This window comes from Oncorhynchus gorbuscha, linkage group LG16 (assembly GCF_021184085.1).
Source record: "Oncorhynchus gorbuscha isolate QuinsamMale2020 ecotype Even-year linkage group LG16, OgorEven_v1.0, whole genome shotgun sequence".
Lineage (NCBI taxonomy): Eukaryota > Metazoa > Chordata > Actinopteri > Salmoniformes > Salmonidae > Oncorhynchus > Oncorhynchus gorbuscha.
This window is the reverse complement of record NC_060188.1, coordinates 84,741,185-84,759,591: the sequence shown is the minus strand read 5'-3', so window position 1 is coordinate 84,759,591 and position 18,407 is coordinate 84,741,185.

The window sequence follows — 18,407 nt, the reverse complement described above, 5'->3', positions numbered from 1 at the left end:
ACAGTTTTTATAAGGCAACACACAACCGTTTTTATAAAGCAACACACAGTTTTCATAAAGCAACACACACTGTTTTATAAAGCAACACACACAGTTTTTATAAGGCAACACACAGTTTTTATAAGGCAACACACACAGTTTTATAAAGCAACACACACCGTTTTTTATAAAGCAACACACACAGTTTTTGTAAGGAAACACACACAGTTTTATAAAGCAACACACACCGTTTTTATAAGGCAACACACACAGTTTTTCTAAAGCAACACACCGTTTTCAAAAAGCAACACAGTTTTTATAAGGAAAAACACACGTTTTTTATAGGGCAACACACAGTTTTTTATAAGGAAACACACACGGTTATTATAAAGCAACACACACAGTTATTTTAAAGCAACAAACACAGTTTTTATAAAGCAACACACACAGTTTTTATAAAGCAACACGCACAGTTTTATAAAGCAACACACACAGTTATTATAAGGACACACACACAGTTTTATAAAGCAACACAGAGTTTTTATAAAGCAACACACACCGTTTTTATAAGGACACACACACACAGTTATATAAAGCAACACACACCGTTTTTATAAAGCAACACACACACGTTTCCATTCACATGGACAGTAATGAATGCTTAGGTTACAGTATGGGGAAAGGACATTATAATTGGCCCGGTAGCGTGTGTCGTGTCGTTTGTTTGTGTGTTGCTCCTGACGGTTGGAGTAGCTCAAACCATTGTTAATGCAATCTCGATTTTCAAACAACATCCAATTTTTCTAGACGTCATAGAAAATGTTTTAACGTCACTGAGGTTCTCAAGTAGATATGAATGTGTTTTATTGTGAAATACAGACACGATCATGTGAATTCCTTATTCTCTGCATTGCATATTCCGTCACAATCAGTTCCTAATCGCCACTTTAAAATCCTGTTTCCTGGACACAGATTAAGCTATTATTATTTCAATACTATTTCAATAGATAGAGAACATTTTTAATCAACTGAAAATATTTATTAATCCAGGAATATGCTTAATCTGAATGTGGGAAACCAGCCCTTTGGGTTTATAAAGACAGCACACCATGCCCACTACACTCAGGAAGTAGAGATATATATGCCAGGATGTTAGCCATTTAAAAGCATGTTCATATTTTAACCTCTTTGTTTACTAAGAGATCCTGATTTAAAACCTAATGTCCCAGAGGTGAAGGACGGTGATTGGCTGGGTGGCTTCCAGACGTCTGTCGCCCCATCCCCCACACCATCACACACACACACACGTCGTGATCTCTGGTGATCCATAGTCCCTCTGTCGCGTCACATCGACCGGCCGGCTGAGACGGGGGGGACGGGGCTGGAACCATGCACCTTGAACTCTGACCTCTGACCCCTGTCTCTCTCTCTGTGTGTGTGTGTGTGTGTGTGTGTGTGTGTGTGTGTGTGTGTGTGTGTGTGTGTGTGTGTGTGTGTGTGTGTGTGTGTGTGTGTGTGTGTGTGTGTGTGTGTGTGTGTGTGTGTGTGTGTGTGTGTGTGTGTGTGTGTGTGTGTGTGTGTGTGTGTGTGTGTGTGTGTGTGTGTGTGTGTGTGTGTGTGTGTGTGTGTGTGTGTGTGTGTGTGTGTGTGTGTGTGTGTGTGTGTGTGTGTGTGTGTGTGTGTGTGTGTGTCAGGGAAAATGAAACAGCTGCTGGTGTGAATCAGAGGGAACAGCCCGAGCTCTTTGTCCAGGGAGACACTGTGTGAGCACACACACACACCAGAACAAACACACACACACTGTAATGTGATCAGCTGTTTTTGGGGGTGAATCATGCAGTTACAAAACGACTAGATGTAGATGTATATTTTAGTCATTGAGCAGACGCTCTAATCCAGAGCCACTTACAGTGACTGCATACATTTTCGTACTGAAGTGGCCAAAAGGACATAGTATCCATCTCCTTTAGCGATGGCTGTTCAGACAGACGGGAGCTGTGGTTTGTGGAGGCTCTGTCCTTCTCACCCATCCCAGGCTGATGTCTGATTGGACAGACGGGGGCTGTGGTTTGTGGAGGCTCTGTCCTTCTCACCCATCCCAGGCTGATGTCTGATTGGACAGACGGGAGCTGTGGTTTGTGGAGGCTCTGTCCTCCTCACCCATCCCAGGCTGATGTCTGATTGAACAGACGGGGGCTGTGGTTTGTGGAGGCTCTGTCCTTCTCACCCATCCCAGGCTGATGTCTGATTGGACAGACGGGGGCTGTGGTTTGTGGAGGCTCTGTCCTCCTCACCCATCCCAGGCTGATGTCTGATTGGACAGACGGGGGCTGTGGTTTGTGGAGGCTCTGTCCTCCTCCCATCCCAGGCTGATGTCTGATTGGACAGACGGGGGCTGTGGTTTGTGGAGGCTCTGTCCTCCTCACCCATCCCAGGCTGATGTCTGATTGGACAGACGGGGGCTGTGGTTTGTGGAGGCTCTGTCCTCCTCCCATCCCAGGCTGTTGTCTGATTGGACAGACGGGGGGGGTCGGGGGGGGGGGTTATGGAGGCTCTGTCCTCCTCACCCATCCCAGGCTGATGTCTGATTGGAGGCTCTGTCCTCCTCACCCATCCCAGGCTGATGTCTGATTGGAGGCTCTGTCCTCCTCACCCATCCCAGGCTGATGTCTGATTGGAGGCTCTGTCCTCCTCACCCATCCCAGGCTAACGTCTGATTGGACAGAAGGGGCTGTGGTTTGTGGAGGCTCTGTCCTCCTCACCCATCCCAGGCTGATGTCTGACTGGTTTGGCTCTGAGTTTTATAGGAGGGAGGATATGTGAGAGGAGAGAAAGTAGGATAGTTTTCTAGGGACTCCATAGATTAGGTATACTATATATATATATATATATAGAGTGAGAGAGTGTGTGTGTGCGTGTACTCTAAAGCGTTACAGATCATCACACATTGTATTCCAAACCGAGTACATTTTTAGCATATGTATCATTCTAAGTGCAGTTTGTTTTGAGGTGTACAGGCTATGTCAGGGGAGGTTAGGTTATGTTGTGCAGTATGGGGGGAAGGGGAAGTGCGTTTGAGAGAAAAGCAGCCTATCAGATCATCGCTTACACCCGTCTGACACTGTGACGTCAGAGCACTGATGGAGGCGACTTCATACAGCAAGAGAGAAACAACCAGGGGTTGTGAAGCACGTCGCTGTCTTCAGATACCAAAGTCATGCTGTACACGGTGAACACCACCCCGAATCTCCCCTAATTAGAAATGATCACACACCTGGAGGAGGCTCCTGGAAATGGCCTTTATTTACAGCAAATATTTTGAGAATAAATGATCTTATTTGCATATGGTACTGTATACAAATAGGATATCTATTTTTTATACATTTACACTATACACTGTTTGTTAGATTTGATTGTTGTTGAAGAATGTGTGTGTGTGTGCGTGTGTGTGTGTGTGTGTGTGTGTGTGTGTGTGTGTGTGTGTGTGTGTGTGTGTGTGTGTGTGTGTGTGTGTGTGTGTGTGTGTGTGTGTGTGTACTGTGTGTACTGTGTGTACTGTGTGTACTGTGTGTGTACTGTGTGTACTGTGTGTACTGTGTGTACTGTGTGTACTGTGTGTACTGTGTGTGTGAGGTGTGTGTGAGGTGTGTGTACTGTGTGTACTGTGTGTACTGTGTGTACTGTGTGTGTGAGGTGTGTGTGAGGTGTGTGTGAGATGTGTGTACTGTGTGTACTGTGTGTACTGTGTGTACTGTGTGTGTGAGGTGTGTGTGTACTGGTTGTACTGTGTGTGTGAGGTGTGTGTGAGGTGTGTGTAGTGTGTGTGTGAGGTGTGTGTACTGTGTGTGTGAGGTGTGTGTGAGGTGTGTGTGTGTGTGTGTAGTGTGTGTGTGAGGTGTGTGTGTACTGGTTGTACTGTGTGTGTGAGGTGTGTGTGAGGTGTGTGTAGTGTGTGTGTGAGGTGTGTGTACTGGTTGTACTGTGTGTGTGAGGTGTGTGTGAGGTGTGTGTAGTGTGTGTGTGAGGTGTGTGTGAGGTGTGTGTACTGTGTTGTACTGTGTGTGTGTGTGTGTGTGTGTGTGTGTGTGTGTGTGTGTGTGTGTGTGTGTGTGTGTGTGTGTGTGTGTGTGTGTGTGTGTGTGTGTGTGTGTGTGTGTGTGTGTGTGTGTGTGTGTGTGTGTGAGGTGTGTGTGAGGTGTGTGTACTGGTTGTACTGTGTGTGTGAGGTGTGTGTGAGGTGTGTGTACTGTGTGTGTGAGGTGTGTGTGAGGTGTGTGTACTGTGTGTGTGAGGTGTGTGTGAGGTGTGTGTGTGTGTGAGGTGTGTGTGAGGTGTGTGTACTGGTTGTACTGTGTGTGTGAGGTGTGTGTGTGTAGTGTGTGTGTGAGGTGTGTGTGAGGTGTGTGCACTGGTTGTACTGTGTGTGTGAGGTGTGTGTGAGGTGTGTGTACTGTGTGTGTGAGGTGTGTGTGAGGTGTGTGTACTGTGTGTACTGTGTGTGTGAGGTGTGTGTGTGTGTGTGTGTGTGTGTAGTGTGTGTGTGAGGTGTGTGTGAGGTGTGTGTACTGGTTGTACTGTGTGTGTGAGGTGTGTGTGAGGTGTGTGTGTGTGTAGTGTGTGTGTGAGGTGTGTGTGAGGTGTGTGTACTGGTTGTACTGTGTGTGTGAGGTGTGTGTGAGGTGTGTGTACTGTGTGTGTGAGGTGTGTGTGAGGTGTGTGTACTATGTGTACTGTGTGTGTGAGGTGTGTTTGTGTTTATTTGATAAGGCTTTCTCTGTATATTTTATAATCAACATTTGTGACCCCCTTGTCCTATTTTAAACAGGAAGTGCTTATCAATGATGCTGACTGGGTGTGTTCTAACAGAGAAACAAACTTCTCGCATTCCCATATCTGTTCAATTACACACTATTGGGTTGATATATTCTGTATATGATTCTGCTACATTGTATATTTAAAATCCATACATTTCTTCAAAATATATATTTGGATATTTTAAATGACTGAATGGCTGACTGCACATGAAGATAATTATTTGTTTTAAGAATACATTTCAGATTATATATTTTGTACATTCTTTGGTGTCTTTAATGCTGTTTTTATTGTTTTAATGTTATTCTTACACAGTAAGATATCCAGTGTATTTATACGGAAAATAAACTTAACTTCAACCGTAAATATCTAATAGCATGCATGTCTCACCATTTTAATGTCTTTCTCTCCTTCGGAACGGTGAGTTAGAGTATGAGCTAGAGGACCAGGACAACAAGCTAGAGGAACCAGGACAACGAGCTAGAGGAACCAGGACAACGAGCTAGAGGAACCAGGAAAACGAGCTAGAGGACCAGGACAACGAGCTAGAGGACCAGGACAATAAGCTAGAGGACCAGGACAATAAGCTAGAGGACCAGGACAATGAGCTAGAGGACCAGGACAGCGAGCTAGAGGACCAGGACAGCGAGCTAGAGGACCAGGACAGCGAGCTAGAGGACCAGGACAGCGAGCTAGAGGACCAGGACAACGAGCTAGAGGACCAGGAGAATGAGCTAGAGGACCAGGACAACGAGCTAGAGGACCAGGACAACGAGCTAGAGGACCAGGACAACTAGCTAGAGGATCAGGACAACGAGCTAGAGGACCAGGACAACGAGCTAGAGGACCAGGACAACGAGCTAGAGTACCAGGACAACGAGCTAGAGTACCAGGACAACGAGTTAGAGAACCAGGACAATGAGCTAGAGGACCAGGACAACGAGCTAGAGGACCAGGACAACGAGCTAGAGGAACCAGGACAACGAGCTAGAGGAACCAGGACAATAAGCTAGAGGACCAGGACAATGAGCTAAAGGACCAGGACAGCGAGCTAGAGGACCAGGACAGCGAGCTAGAGGACCAGGACAGCGAGCTAGAGGACCAGGACAACGAGCTAGAGTACCAGGACAACGAGCTAGAGAACCAGGACAATGAGCTAGAGAACCAGGACAATGAGCTAGAGGACCAGGACAATGAGCTAGAGGACCAGGACAACGAGCTAGAGGACCAGGACAACGAGCTAAAGGACCAGGACAACGAGCTAGAGAACCAGGACAATGAGCTAGAGGACCAGGACAATGAGCTAGAGGATTAGGACAACGAGCTAGAGGACCAGGACAACGAGCTAGAGGACCAGGACAATGAGCTAGAGGACCAGGACAACGAGCTAGAGGACCAGGACAACGAGCTAGAGGACCAGGACAATGAGCTAGAGGACCAGGACAACGAGCTAGAGGACCAGGACAATGAGCTAGAGGACCAGGACAACGAGCTAGAGGACCAGGACAATGAGCTAGAGGATTAGGACAACGAGCTAGAGGACCAGGACAATGAGCTAGAGGATTAGGACAACGAGCTAGAGGACCAGGACAACGAGCTAGAGGACCAGGACAATGAGCTAGAGGACCAGGACAACGAGCTAGAGGACCAGAACAATGAGCTAGAGGACCAGGACAATGAGCTAGAGGACCAGGACAACGAGCTAGAGGACCAGGACAACGAGCTAGAGGACCAGGACAACGAGCTAGAGGACCAGGACAATGAGCTAGAGGACCAGGACAACGAGCTAGAGGACCAGGACAACGAGCTAGAGGACCAGGACAACGAGCTAGAGGACCAGGACAATGAGCTAGAGGACCAGGACAATGAGCTAGAGGACCAGGACAACGAGCTAGAGGATCAGGACAACGAGCTAGAGGACCAGGACAACGAGCTAGAGGACCAGGACAACGAGCTAGAGGACCAGGACAACGAGCTAGAGGATTAGGACAACGAGCTAGAGGACCAGGACAACGAGCTAGAGGACCAGGACAATGAGCTAGAGGACCAGGACAACGAGCTAGAGGATTAGGACAACGAGCTAGAGGACCAGGACAACGAGCTAGAGGACCAGGACAATGAGCTAGAGGACCAGGACAATGAGCTAGAGGACCAGGACAACGAGCTAGAGGACCAGGACAATGAGCTAGAGGACCAGGACAACGAGCTAGAGGACCAGGACAACGAGCTAGAGGACCAGGACAACGAGCTAGAGGACCAGGACAACGAGCTAGAGGACCAGGACAACGAGCTAGATGACCAGGACAATGAGCTAGAGGACCAGGACAACGAGCTAGAGGACCAGGACAACGAGCTAGAGGACCAGGACAATGAGCTAGAGGACAAGGACAACGTAGTGTTACTCTCTACTCTCCATAGAGGTTAGAATACAGCGCATTCGGAAAAGTATTCAGACCCATTAACTTTTTCCACATTTTGTTACGTTACAGCCTCATTCTAAAATAGATTAAATAGATTTTTTACCTCATCAATCTACACACAATACCCCATAATGACAAAGCAAAAACTGTTTTTTTAGACATTTAGACATTTATTTAAAAAATATGTTTTTACTGAAATATCACATTTACATAAGTATTCAGACCCTTTATTCAGTACTTTGTTGAAGCACCTTTGGCAGCGATGACAGCCTCAAGTATTCTTGGGTATGATGCTACTAGCTTGGCTAACAACTAGTTAGCCTCGTGGTTAGAGCGTTGGGCCAGTAACCGAAAGTTTGCTGGATTGAATCCCCGAGCTGACAAGGTAAAAATCTGTCATTCTGCCCCTGAACAGGGCAGTAACCCACTGTTCCCCGGTAGGCTGTCATTGTAAATAAGAATTGGTCTGAACTGACTTACCTAGTTAAATAAAGGTTCAATTTTAAGCTCTGTCAAGTTGGATGGGGAGTGTTGCTGCACGGCCATTTTCAGGTCTCTCCAGAGATATTTATTTGGGTTCAAGTTGGGGCTCTGGCTGGGCCACTCAATGACATTCAGAGACTTGTCTTGAAGCCACTCCTGCGTTGTCTTGGCTGTGTGCTTAGGGTCGTTCTCCTGTTGGAAGGTGAACTTTCACCCCCAGTCTGAGGTTCTGAGCGCTCTGGAGCAGGTTTTCATCAAGGATCTCTCTGTATTTTGCTTTGTTCATCTTTCCCTTGATTCTGATTTGTCTCCCTGTCCCTGCCTCTGAAAAACATCCCCACAGCATGATGCTGCCACCACCATGCTTTATCATAGGGATGGTGCCAGTTTCCTCCAGACGTGACACTTGGCATTCAGGCAAAAGAGTTCCATCTTGGTTTCATCAGACCAGAGAATCTTGTTTCTCATGGTCTGAAAATCCTTTAGGTGCCTTTTAGCAAACTCCAAGCAGGCTGTCATGTGCCTTTTACTGAGGAGTGGTTTCTGTCTGGTCACTCTACCATAAAAGCCTGATTGGTGGAGTGCTGCAGAGATGGTTGTCCTTCCAAAAGATTTTCCCATCTCTACAGGTGAACTCTGGAGCTCTGTCAGAGTGATCATCGGGTTCTTGGTCACCTCCCTGACCAAGGCCCTTCTCTCCTGATTGCTCAGTTTGGCCAGGCAGCCAGCTCTAGGAAGAGTCTTGGTGCTTCCAAACTTCTTCCATTTAAGAATGATGGAGGCTACTGTGTTCTTGTGGACTTTCAATGCTGCAGAAATGTTTTGGTACCCTTCCCCAGATCTCTGCCTCGACACAATCCTGTCTCGGAGCTCTACAGACAATTCCTTCAACCTCATGTCTTGGTTTTTGCTCTGACATGCACTGTCAACTATGGGACCTTATATAGACAGGTGTGTGCCTTTCCAAATCATGTCCAATCAGTTCAATTTACCCGAGGTGGACTCCAATCAAGTTGTAGAAACATCTCAAGGATAATCAATGGAAACAGGATGCACCTGAGCTCAATTACGAGTCTGAATTATTATGTAAATAAGGTATTTCTGTTTTTTATTTTTAATATGTTGGCAAACATTTCTAAAAACCTGTTTGGAGCGAGATTATGAGGGCATTCCACAGAGAGGAAGAGCTGTGGACAGATGCTATGCTGTAGACTCTGTGGGTCTCTGCAGGACTCTAGAAGGCTGCTACACATCTGTCCCCATTCAAATGGATTCGGGAAGAGACAGTGGACTTGAGCTGATACTCCCAACAGTATTTGGTGCCTCCGTTTTTCATGTTGCCTTGAACTCTGCATGTGATTGGTCAAGAATCTTAATAATTTACCCCCTTTTTATCCCATTTTTTATTCACAAACAAATTACTGATTCAATCATTAAATGTGTGTTCCAACAATTTGAGACATAAAATGGAAATTGAGGCAATCTGTCAAACAGCAATGATGTTTGCTGCAGTACAGAATAAACATAAATTAAATTGGTAACAATTGTTTTTATGCATCTATATGCATACAAAACCTGTTTACATTACGTTCTCTATGCATTTTCCTGTACCTTTACAGTGACAAGCATTTCAATGATTTGCTTGAGGAGAGAAATTAGTATCATTATGGTCACGGCATATTATAACTTTATTTAACTAGGCAAGTCAGTTAAGAACAAATTCTGATTACAGGAACAGTCGGTTAACTGCCTTGCTCAGGGGCAGAACGACAGACTTATACTTTGTCATCGCGGGGATCTAGCGATGTAGCAACCTTTCGGGTTACTGGCCCAACGCTCTAACCACTAGGCTACCTGCCGCCCCTTTACATCATCAAGTCATGTAATAACCATTTAAGAGTGTTACATTTACATTTAATGCAGTATCAAAGCTGATCGATGTAAACGGGGTGTCGAATTTCAGTTATAGGCAGATTACAGCGCGATTGAAAAGACTGTTTCTCCTCAGCGCCTTCACCTAGAATATTCATAAAATCAACCTACAAGACCCCCTAGCGAGCACAAACATTTTTCTCGGTTGTGGACAATGTGTACTCGATTTGCAAGGGGATACTGTCCGATAATAGTAGCTGTAATGCCAATGCAAATTAACATTACGAGAGGGCGAAGCGTGTGTGTGTGTGTGTGTGTGTGTGTGTGTGTGTGTGTGTGTGTGTGTGTGTGTGTGTGTGTGTGTGTGTGTGTGGCGCGAGGGAAAGCATTTTTAGAGGTGAAGAAAGGGCTGAGAAAAGAACACACAGTTCCCCCCGCGGTGTGACCTGTCGAGAGGGCATGAGTCGGTTTAGCTCAATAAGACACCGTGTATAATTATCAAAGACAGTTCTTACTGACTCAAAGCCAGCAAAATAAACTGTTTGTTTTAGCACGTTTTAACTGCGTGTATTTATCCATGTGATTAGTACGATAGCAGTCAATTGTATTTGCGTTTTTAATCCAAACCTTTTAATTCTACCTTTTTCATGGAATCTCATGAATTTAGTAGAAAATAGACTAGGGCCCAAAAATAACTAAATGAAATAATAAAATACATATGAAGATTGCATTGGTTCTTCTTATTGAATCATTATTAATGTAATAATACAAAAATCGAATTCAGTTGATTGTGGCAGAGCTTCCTCAGTCTATGGATGAATTATTCAAAATGTAAACAGGCGATAAACTTATTTTTTTAAATAATTTGTCCTGTTGGTGAAATCAATCCCTTAACCTAGATTTTAATATTTACAATACTGTATGATTCTATAAACAAGCTTTTCACGCCTTTTGCCTGAAGTTGAATAGGGTCACCTTTAGAAATATAAATCAATTGTATTGTTGTTTTTCTAACATCATGCACTGTTTTTCGTTTTGACATTTAGACCTATACGTTTTGATGATGCCAAAAAAAACTGCAAGAAATCTGGTCCCTGCGTTTTATTGGCTACATTGTCTTTATTTTTAAACATAGCATTTATTTGTTCAGTTGATACGTCCTTCAACGTTTTTAGTTGACAGACAAATAACATCCCCAAACCAACCATGTACAATAGCAGGCGGATGTTGGGGCCTTCATTTACATTCAAGCCCCTTCGGTCTGAGGAAGAGGGTGGGGGAGAGGCTGCCCACCCTGCGTCTGTAAAGGAGGGTTGCAAAGTATGTGAAGAATCAAGGTTGTAGGCTAAAGCCCATATAAGGTAACGGAAACAGCTGTATTTTTTGTTGTTCACAAAACTTGACATTGACGGTTTGAAGACTTCCAATTCTACCACATTACACAAGTCGTTGGCTAAGGTTGTGCAATGTAGGTTACTATAAACGTATTCCGTATTCATAGCGTATTAATAACGTTATTTTAACGTTGGAATTATAAACATTAGGCTATTATTTATTGTATGAAATTGCTGTTATTATACATATATGTTTTTATAATTATTAATTGTGTTGATTTTGTTTTTACCAAAGTGTAAAACAATCTGACTTGTCAAGTCTGCTTGACGTGATTTACATAACATAAAAAACAGATAGCTCAGAAAAATATCAAATTATCCTTAAATCCACAACACACAAATGAGTATTTCAGCCAAACCGCAGGCAAGGCTGAGGGATGGGACTGGAAAAATATAACGACAATTCATAGATGGTCTTATGTTGCAAGGTCTGACAGATATTTTGGAAGCTACACATTGTTGTACAAAAACATAGTTTAATCTTATTTGTGTGTGCACAAATGTTTGATTCTTATATATCAATAAATTAGTCAAATGTATAAAGCCCTTTTTACATCAGCAGATGTCACAAAGTGCTTATACAGAAACCCAGCCTATAACCCCAACATATACACAATCGAACAGGCGTTTTGAAAGGGCAATTTATGGAGGCATGCTAATTTACCATAGTTTTCTCAAACATATTCATCACTTTTCATGATGTTGATAATACTAATAACAATAGTTATAATAATAGATTAAAACATATAAACGATTCTTTAACGATTAAAGAAAACGTTTCATTTAGAAACTACAACTGACCACCAAACTAGGCCAAGGCCTGTCACGTGATTCAGGTGTCACGCCACTAAATTCAGGCCAAGTATTTTGCCCCCTAACGTTATCGAACCGTCCCTAATACTGGCATTCCACTGTTCTTTATCCACCCACACTCTTGACACCTCGTGTACTGCAAACCCCATGCGCTCACAGTTGTGTAATCTACTATTATGTAGATAACACGTCCGATTTGGTAGCCGTTGGCCTTGTTATGATCTAACCAATTGAAATATTTAAATAGTGTATGTATGTATGTATGTATTTTTTTTAAACAATACAATAAATATAATATACATTATGTCTTACCTTCCCCATTCTAATGTAATGTGTAATTAGGGGTACAATAAGAACATGATGCTTCCTCTTCAAATGAGGTAATTACTCTGTAGGTCGACAACACATTAGACCGTTTGGTATATCACGCACATAACTTCTCAAACAACTGACTTGATACTTTGATTATAAATGATGTTCCCCATGATCAAAGACAACATTTTACAACACTATTATACGGATTAGGATCTACTCAAAGATAATGATTAAGCCAATGAATAAATAACGCCCATATCCAAATGTCTCATCACTGTCAGTATAGGCATAGTAGCCCCACAACATTTTACAGTAAACCCTTAGAATGACCTAATGATTGTAGTCATTAATGATGTAAACCCCTCTCAAGTCACTGTTCATTTTAATGATATTGTTTGTCCTTCTTTGAATAGGCTAATTTTACTGATGCCACGAATCACTCTGAAGGCCTGTGTGCCTAGTCATGTCACTGCATTGTACAAATGGCCAAACACACTCGATATATCAATGACTCCAATCGATAGTTGCCATTTAAAACAAACCGATTGAATTAGATTTTCGACTAAGTGTAACACCAATTGGTGGATCCATCGGGCCTACGCAAACATACACCAAGAAACATACAGTACACGAGGCTGTCATAATATTTTACACCACTGTATTGGTCCAAAACATCTCAAATCTGGGTTTTTAACGAATCAACCCCATTTTAATCTGTTGAAAAAAATATGATTATTCTTACCTGCATTGGGAATTTAAAAACATAGTTATCATATTTTATTTCTTGATTTTTCGTGATTTTTCGTTTGGATAAAGCCATGATGAATTGGAGTTTTCAGCAACAGATGTCCATGCACAATTCTTGGGATTTTGTTTGATTTTGCTCAAGAATTGCGTTTGGACAATCAGTCGCTAACACTCTAGGATGGCCTTCTCCGGAACCCCCCCCCCCCCCCCCACACACACACACACACAAAAAAACACCCAGGCATTAATTCGATTCAACACAAACGCACAGATTAGAAGCTAATATGCCTACGGGATGCACCTGATTCGATTCCCAAATGATTTGCTAAATGTATACATTCATTGTTGATTAGAAAACAACCCTTCATTTCGAAAGACAACGAGATAGAGAAAAACAAGTTGCACTTGTAGATATGTTTTCATTCCTTGTGCTGCGTTGTATGGGCTCATGGACTTTCCATGGTCCTTCCGTTTTCAACCATCGGATAAGAAGCTACAGATGAGCCTAACTTAAGTTATACATGTGTTTTTCCAAATATCCAATAATAAACACAGCATAGCCTACTAATACTAACGGAAGAAGTGTCTCGTTTCGATTCAATATTAGTACAGAAAGTATAGAATGCCTTGCTGTTAGATACATGACCAATTCTTTATATCGTCCGGAAAAGTAGGCGCCACCATTCAGTGTTATGTGGTGTCCTACACCGTTAGGCCTACTAGAGCTGTCGCTACTAATATGTATTTCGGTTCAAAGCAAACCTCAAATACTTACAGGTTGCTTTTCCTTTCCTCAAACATCTGAAAGTGATTACGATGCAAAGTAAACGCCACAGCATTTTATACGAAATATCACCTCTTCTCAATGAATCATATACTAAGTAATATAAAATAGTTTTAAAGGAACCAGTGAGATAAAACAAGACTCCCTTCTTTAAAGTCCAGGCTGTGTCGATACAAGAAGAAAACGTTTTGGCCATCCCTGCTGCACCTGTTAAGGGCGCAAAACCACGTAGTCTCCACACCGCGTCAGAAAATAAGCAGAATCTTCATGGTCATCTCAAAAACACAAGTGTTGCAAACAAACCGATTCCAATCGTAACGCTATAAAACGTTTTCATTAAAACCATTTTTTAAAAACGATGATTTGGAGTTGTAGCCTAGTGTTCTGTCTGGCGCAAGAGATAAGCGGTGATGGAATCAAGAAAACCGCGCAGTCCTGTGCGGTCTCTTCTCTGTTCTCACGACATGCGCTGCCTGTATCCTTGTTTCAATAACTCTCGACAAGACCGGAACGCGTGCAGAGGAAGAAAGATGCTCGGAGCAGGTTGCTGTTTGAAATGATCTCACACTTCAGCTTGCAGTACCTCCGCAGCAAATGACTTGCTGGGACAGTCGGTTCTTATGGAATGGCACTGGCCATAGCCTCGCTCCAGCTCCTTGCTATTTTCTTGGGCTGGCGTAACAATACGGTGTCACCGCGACGGAGAGGGAGTGGGGATGCTCTTCGCTTGGTACTGAATCTGAATAGCATCACCACAGGGTGGATGATAAATGTCCATTGTGCTGTAGAACTAATGAATCTCCACTGTCCTCTATGGGCACACACACACAAGCCAGCAGCTGCGAGCGAGGGGACAAGTAAGCTCTTAAAGACACAACAGCCCTATTTTCTCCCCAAAAGTGATTACAATTCGTATACTGTTTATTCAGTGCCAAAACGCTCTGAAAACACTGTATGACGCCCTTTTTGCTCTGTGGTAATCTTTTTTGTGTGTGAGAACACCAGTGCAACGCAGTAACCAGACACTTAGACATAAAGCAGTCCCTTGAAAGCATTTTGTGGCATTTGTATAGTGTATAAGGCCAATATGAAGAATTGCATGCAAATGTATGAAAGGACATAAATGAGTACAATTATTGGCTTTCAAATGTCTGATGAATATTATGGTTATTGTGGACAAGTCAGAAGGGATGGAGGTTGAACAATTGCAAGAACATGTACAAACAAATTATTGTGCTTGATTTTATCTTTATTTAACTAGTTAAGAACAAGTTCTTATTTACAATGACAGCCTAGGAACAGTGGGTTAACTGCCTTGTTCAGGGGCAGAAGGACAGATTTTCACCTTGTCAGCTCGGGGATTCGGTCTTGCAACCTTTCCGTTACTAGTCCAACGCTCTAACCAGCAGGCTACCTGCCGCCCCATAATGAAGGTAATACACCCCAGATTATTCAGCTCTAGCATTTAAACGATTTAAGGTATAAACACGAAACCAACTTTCAAATGTACAGATGGCCCCGGTTTATATTGCTTGAAATTGTAATACTATTTATACTTTTTGAACTATAACCATTTTACATGTGCATAAAAGCTCCATAGGCTTGAATGGAAGTATTTTGTCCGGCACAGCATTTACTACCCTTTAAGCTACCAACACCAAACCAATGTTGAGATGTTCAGACTGACACAATATATATTGCTTTTCAAAGGCTTTTTGATACTATTTATACTTTTTGAACTATAACCATTTAACATTTACATTTACATTTAAGTCATTTAGCAGACGCTCTTATCCAGAGCGACTTACAAATTTAACATGTGCATAAATTAATGTGTTTGAATGAGACGCATATAGGAATTAGAAGTAGGTATTCAAAATGGTCCTACTCCTTGGTCAATTAGGCTAAATTCAGGCTACTTTAACATCAAATTCTGTAACATCTTTATAAACTTTTTAAAATGTCCATAAATTAGCATGGAATCATGGATTCAATGCCAACCATAAGAACACACTGTTGGACCTTTCAAATGATACTGCTTTTAAACCATTTCAGCTATTAAAAGAACTTTAACATTTAGAAAACTCTTGAACCTTTCAAGCTAGAGACACCAAACCAACTTTCACATGTTCAGGCTATCTTACACTATCAATCAATCAATCAATCAATCAATCAATATTTCAGTTTATCTATATTTTTTCAACTACAGACATTTCTAATATGCATAAATGAATATAGGTTTGAATGAGAACCATAGGAATACAGTGGTACAGTAGCTATTCAGAATTGTCCTGCTCCAGCCTGGTCTCATAGACTAGCTGGAATTTACTAAATGTAACTGCAAAATGTGTATCATATACTACATCACCAAAAGTCTGTGGACACCTGCTCATCTAACATCTTAACATCTCATTCCAAAATCAGGGGCATTAATATAGACTTTGTCCCCCCTTTTGCTGCTATAACAGCCTCCACTCTTCTGGGAAAACTTTCCACTAGATTTTGTAACATTGCTGTGGGGACTTGCTTCCATTCAGCCACAAAAGCATTAGTGAGGTCAGGCACTGATGTTGGGCGATTAGGCCAGGTTGCAGTCAGCGTTCCAATTCATCCCAAAGGTATTCGATGGGGTTGAGGTCAGGGCTCTGTACAGGCCAGTCAAGTTCTTCCACACTGATCTCAACAAACCATTTCTGCATGGACCTCGCTTTGTGCACAGGGGCATTGTCATGGTGAAAGAGGAAAGGGCCTTTCCAAACTGTTGCCACAAAGTTGGAAGCACAGAGTTGTCTAGAATGTCATTGTATGCTGTAGCGTTAAGATTTCCCTTCACTGGATCTAAGGGGCCTAGGCCAAACCATGAAAAACAGCCCCAGACCATCATTCCTCTTCCACCAAACTTTACAGTTGACACTATGCATTCAGGCAGGTTGTGTTCTCCTGGCATCCGCCAAACCCAGATTCGTCCAACGGACTGCTAGAGGGCGAAGAGTGATACACCACTCCAGAGAACTCGTTTCCGCTGCTCCAGTGTCCAATGGTGGCGAGCTTCACATTGCGCATGGTGATCTTAGGCTTGTGTGCTGCTGCTCGGCCAAGGAAACCCATTTCATTAAGTTCCAGACTAACAGTTTTTGTGAAGACGCTGCTTCCCAGAGGCAGTTTGGAACTCGGTAGTGAATGTTGCAACAGAGGACAAACCATTTTTACACGCTATGTGTTTCAGCACACGGAAGTCCCATTCTGTGAGCTTCACAGCTGAGCTGTTGTTGCTCCTCGAAGTCTCCACTTCACAACAGCACTTACAGTTGACCGGGGCAGCTCTTGCAGGGCAAAAATTTGATGAACTGAGTTGTTGGAAAGGTACCATCCTATCACGGTGCCACGTTGAAAGTCACTGAGCTCTTCAGTACAGGCCATTCTACAGCCAATGTTTGTCTATGGAGATTGCATGGTTACATGCTCAATTTTATACACCTGTCAGCAATGGGAGTGGCTGAAATAGGCGAATCCACTAGTTTGAAGGGTTGTCCACATACAGTGCATTCGGAAAGTATTCCGACCACTTTTTTCCACATTTTGTTACGTTACAGCCTTATTCTAAAATCCTCATCAATCTGCATACAATACCCCATAATGACAAAGGAGAAAACAGGTTTTTAGAAATGTTTGCAAATTATTTACTTAAAAAAAAAACTTAAGTATTCAGACCCTCTGCTATGAGACTTGACATTGAGCTGAGGTGCATCCTGTTTCCATTGATCATCCTTAAGATGTTTGTACAACACTATTATTCTACAGTTGAGAAAATAGTAAAATTAAAGAAAAACCGTGGCATGAGTAGGTGTGCCCAAACTTTTGACAGGTACTGTACGTACAGAGCAATAACGGAATGCTCTGAGACCAGGTTGTTTCGTTGGCCAATTATGTTCAGGCTATCCTATCAACCAATAACCTTAAATACTTTAAAACAAGCTAGCAAGAACATCTTTTCTTAAGGAAATGTACATTTGTAGTTAATAGTAGATCACTAATTATCACATTCTGATTGCATTGTGAATGGGTAAGGCTTATATATTTAGTTTAACTCTTATTTTATGAGTTGATATTATTTCAAAGCTTATTTTAAATACATTCACCGTACTCCCTTCACCGTACACAACTCACAGTTAACCCTGATAGGAAGGCCTACCATCTGTCCTCCCTTCACCGTACACAACTCACAGTTAACCCTGATAGGAAGGCCTACCATCTGTCCTCCCTTCATCGTACACAACTCACAGTTAACCCTGATAGGAAGGCCTACCCTCTGTCTTCCCGTCACCGTACACAACTCACAGTTAACCCTGATAGGAAGGCCTACCCTCTGTCTTCCCATCACCGTACACAACTCACAGTTAACCCTGATAGGAAGGCCTACCCTCTGTCCTCCCTTCACCGTACACAACTCACATTTAACCCTGATAGGAAGGCCTACCATCTGTCCTCCCTTCACCGTACACAACTCACATTTAACCCTGATAGGAAGGCCTACCATCTGTCCTCCCTTCACCGTACACAACTCACATTTAACCCTGATAGGAAGGCCTACCATCTGTCCTCCCTTCACCGTACACAACTCACAGTTAACCCTGATAGGAAGGCCTACCCTCTGTCTTCCCTTCACCGTACACAACTCACAGTTAACCCTGATAGGAAGGCCTACCCTCTGTCCTCCCTTCACCGTACACAACTCACAGTTAACCCTGATAGGAAGCCCTACCCTCTGTCCTCCCTTCACCGTACACA